Consider the following 4665-nt stretch of genomic DNA (forward strand, 5'->3'; position numbering starts at 1 on the left):
AAAAAAACATTATGTAACTATATACTGGAGGGTTTAGGGGAGAAAAGAGGATAAGAGCTCAGTTATAATAACAGGAAGTCAAATGATTATTCTATATTGATTTAGAAATATGAAAGGAAAACATGGGGGAAAAAAGAAACAGTAGTTGAGATAGTAGATACTCTTAGAAAGCCGGGCCTAGAGGATAAAAACGCCAAAGGCAGGAAACTGCTGTTTTTTGTTAAAAACCTTTTAGTGCTATTTGATCTTTTAAAAACTATGTATATGTATTAATCAGATTAAAACATTCTTTTTTTTTTCTCATTAAACTTTGTTTTAATGGGTCTCTAAATTCTGTGACAGACTTTTGGTCAAGTTGTTTCCATTAAAAAATACTGATCTTAAAAACCAATAACTTAAAACTGCCACACAAAAAACCAAAATGGTCCACAAAACATTCTCCTTTCCTTCTGAAGGTTTTATGATGCACTGTTATCATTACCAGTCTTTTACTATTCAACTTAAATGGCCAGTCAAGATGAACAGTTCTGAGACTGTTCTTCCACCACTAAGACTGGGGTGGCAGGGATCAGGGATAATATTCATTTAGACTTCTGAGCTTTCTGGGCAGACTTGGTGACCTTGCCAGCTCTGGCAGCTTTCTTGTCCACTGTTTTGATGGCACCCACAGCAATTGTCTGTCTCATATCATGAACAGCAAAATGACCTAGAGGAGGATAGTCAAAGAAGGTCTCAACACACCCAGGCTTGCCAGGAACCATACCAACAATGGCAGCATCATCAGATTTCAAAAATTTAGGGCCATCTTCCAGCTTCTTACCAGAACACCAATCGATCTTTCCCTTTAGCTCAGTAAACTTGCAAGCAATGTGGGCTGTGTGACAATCCAGTACAGGAGCATAGCCAGCATTAATTTGGCCTGGATGGCTCAGGATAATCACCTGAGTAGTGAAGCCAACTGCTTCCATTGGTGGGTCATTTTTGCTGCCACCAGCAATGATGAACATCTCTGACAGACACGTTGCTAACATTGAAGCCCACACTGCCTCCAGGAAGAGCTTCACTCAAAGCTTCGTGGTACATTTCAACAGACTTTACTTCAGTTGTAATGTTGACTGGAGCAAAGGTGACCACCATGCCAGGTTTAAGAACACCAGTCTCTACTCAGCCCACAGGGACAGTACCAATACCACCAATTTTGTAGATATCCTGGAGGGGCAGATGCAAAAGCTTGTCAGTTGGATAAGTCGGTGGCAAAACACAATCCAGAGCTTCAAGCAGTGTGGTTCCATCTTTATGGGTGACTTTCCATCCTATGAACCAAGGCATATTAGCTCTTGGCTCTAGCGTGTTGTCACCATTCCAGCAAGAAATTGGCACAAATGCTACTGTGTTGAGGTTGTAGCCAGTTTTCTTAATGTAGGTGCTAACTTCCTTAACAATTTCCTCGTAACTCTTCCGGCTATAGGGTGGCTCCGTGGAATCCATTTGTTAACACGAACAATCAGTTGTTTCACCCCCAGTGTGTAAACCAGAAGAACACACTCATGGGTCTGCCCATTCTTGGAGATACCAGTTCAAACTCACCAACACCAGCAGCAACAATCAGGACAGCACAGTCAGCCTGAGATGTGCCTATAATTGCATTTTTGATAAAGTCTCTGTGTCCTGGGGCATCAATGATAGTCAGGTAGGTAACACTTGTTAGTCTCAAATTTCCACAGGGAGATATCAAGGGTGATACCATGCTCATGCTCAGCATTCAGTTTATCCAAGACCCAGGCATACCTGAAGGAGCCTGTTCCCATCTCAGCAGCCTCCTCCTCAAATTTTCCAATGGTTCTTTTGTCGATCCCACCACATTTGTAAATCAGATGGCCAGTAGTGGACTTGCCTGAATCTACACGTCTAATGATGACTATGTTAATATGAGTCTTTTCCTTTCCCATTTTGGCTTTGATTTAGCAGTGGTTTTCGTGACACCTGTGTTCTGTTGGCAAACCCATTGTGAAAAAGCAAAACTTATATCAAGGGCAATTAGTTCAATTTATAAAACTGTCACAATTTATAAAATTGTCAACTTCATTTATAAGTTTCTTATTTGGAATTTTAAATGCATTGTCTAAGAAATATTATAAAATGGTGGTAAGTTTCCCACACCAGCTTTCAGAAGGCATTTAATTTAACCCACATAATTCAAAAATATGGCACAAAAATACTATTTCAAGGAGTCTTAAACACCATAATAATTTCTGTGGAAAACTGCATTCTGAGAGGTCAAGATGCCTGGTTATACATCTCAGCCCTGCCCACTTGCTCCTCCCCACCCAGGTGAAGCCAAGGAATACTTTAAAGGTAGGACGTATGGGGGAGATAGGAAGCAATGGAAAGAGAGTACCTGAATCTGGCAGGGTAGAGTGTCTAGAGACCCACTGTAACAGGTCAACTTTATTTTGCAGTAGAGAAAGTACTGCCAGAGGACCCTCTTGCCCCAGGGATAGACAAGGGAGTTGAGTGAGGCAATGTTCCCTGCCCTCCCCTCAACAGCCCATTTCTGGGCACAAACTGGATACTCATCAATTAGGAGCTCCCTCTGCCACGAAAATTGCTGAGAAAATTAGTTCCCACTCTACCTTTGAATAAGGTAACAAGTACATCCTTTCAAGAACTAATTAGCAATAGTTTCTTTTCCCTCACATCCCAACTTCTTCATGTACAATATCCTCCTTTCACTAATTAAAATTTTGTCTACAGCCTATGTCAGCACTGTTTCATTTTTTTAAAAAAATGATGGGCGGGGCCGGCCTGGTGGCGCACTGCTACAGTGCGCAGCTTGGGAGCGAGGCGGCGCTCCTGCCGAGGGTTCGGATCCCACATACAGACCAGTTCCCGCTCACTGGCTGAGCGAGGTGCGGGCACAACACCGAGGGTTGCGATCCCGTTGCCGTCCCGGTCTGGTACGGGCACGACACTGAGGGTTGTGATCCGTTGCCGGACACGAAAAAAGACAAAAAAAAAAAAAAAAAAATATGGGTTGTGTGACCTTGAGCAACTTAAAGTCCCACTTTCCTCATCTCTAAAATGGGAAACATAACACCTACCTCACTGGGTCACAAAAAAATGAGAGGAAGTAATGTGTATAAAGCATGTAGGGACAGGTATATTTCTGTTCTCTGTCCCCTACTTCCACCGCTGGCTGTAAAGGGAGAAGAAGAAACATATGTAAACAAAGTCGCAAATTATGTAAGTGCTTTTAACCAAAAACCCTTTACAAAGCCATGCATAATCACATTAATATTTTTTAAATTAATGTGATATGAGTTGTTTTATAAGTATTCATTATTATTTTTAAGCCTTGGTCACATTCTCCAAGTACTAACCCAATGTGCAGTTTTAATTCAGTTAAATTAAATTCAGCTAATTCAGCTAGACTAAAAAGGGGATTAAGAATGGCACATTACAAAAAACACAGCATTCTTTGGTTAAACACTGCAAATCCATACGTGTAACAATGTCTCAATAGCCTGCTAAAAGCAATTCCACTGCAACACTGCGACGATCTCGGCAGACCTCAAGAAAATCCTGTAACTTTAAAAAAGAAATAAAACTGACAGATAAACTTGGTGCTTAAGAATAATTTTTTCCTTCACTCAGAAGCAGCACGACCTGACACGAAGTAAAGGGAAAGCCATAATACACAACAGAAAGCGAATATCTAGGTATCTGCAACTACCAAAGATTTCCCTTCTGGGGCCATTTCTGTCACACCTTACTCTAAAGGGTCATTTCCGGAATCCGCAAAGACCCAACAGGAGAACCCCACCACTTTCCAAATTAATTTCCCAAATGACAAAGCTAAATAGGTCAATGAAACCACCAACTGACGCAAAGCCAAGTTCTCCTTTCCCTTCAAGGTATTCAAAGTAGGAGAGTGGCCCAGAAATACAGAATCAGCCCAGACTCCAACACATCCAAGACAAGGACCGAAAAAAGACTGAAGCCAAAGGATCTGCTGCCTGGCGATTCATTCACTATTTAGAAACATGCTTATCGGTCCCTGGATGTGGCGGCTGCCACCAACGTTTAGTGACCTTATAACTTCTCTCCTTCTCTTTTTTTGATAACCAGAAAGTAGAAGCACAGTAGCGCGGCCTCTACACGGGCATCAAAACCACAGCCCAGGTTTTAAAAGTTTAGTCTAAAACGTGCATTTCGAGGTATCCAAAATCCAGGGCCCTAGAAGTGACGCGCACAGGAAGGGTCCAAGAAACTTCTCGCGGCAAGGAAGAAAAGTTGTAAGATCGCCTGACTCTAGGGAGCAGGGAGAAGGACCGGAGGATGGAACAGGGTGGATCCGGCTCCATCGCGGCAGCCGAGGGGTCCCCAATGCGGCGGGGCAGCGAGGGCGAAGGGGGGAGGCCCGAAGGCTGACCCCGCAGGGACCCCACCTCTCGGCCAGCACAGCAGGCAGAGGCCGGCGCCCCGAGGCGGATCCGGGCGCTGGGAGGGGACTCGCCGCGGTTCCCGGCGGCCGGAAGCAGCCCGCCCCGGCCCAGGCGGCGCCACTCACCGATCAGCCGGCGCACCTCGTCCTCACTCAGGTAGAGGCTCACGCTGGGCCCCGCGCCCGCGGGCAGCAGCGCCGGGGGCCGCGGGGCCGGGGCG

At 44.6% G+C, this 4665-nt stretch overlaps 1 pseudogene; it reads right to left on the minus strand.

Annotated features, from left to right (window-relative positions):
- Positions 1-581: 581 nt before the first annotated feature.
- On the minus strand, positions 582-1949 carry LOC103605333 (annotated as a pseudogene).
- Positions 1950-4665: the final 2716 nt, after the last annotated feature.

This window comes from Galeopterus variegatus, unplaced genomic scaffold, assembly GCF_000696425.1.
Source record: "Galeopterus variegatus unplaced genomic scaffold, G_variegatus-3.0.2 Scaffold5745, whole genome shotgun sequence".
Classification (NCBI taxonomy): Eukaryota; Metazoa; Chordata; class Mammalia; order Dermoptera; family Cynocephalidae; genus Galeopterus; species Galeopterus variegatus.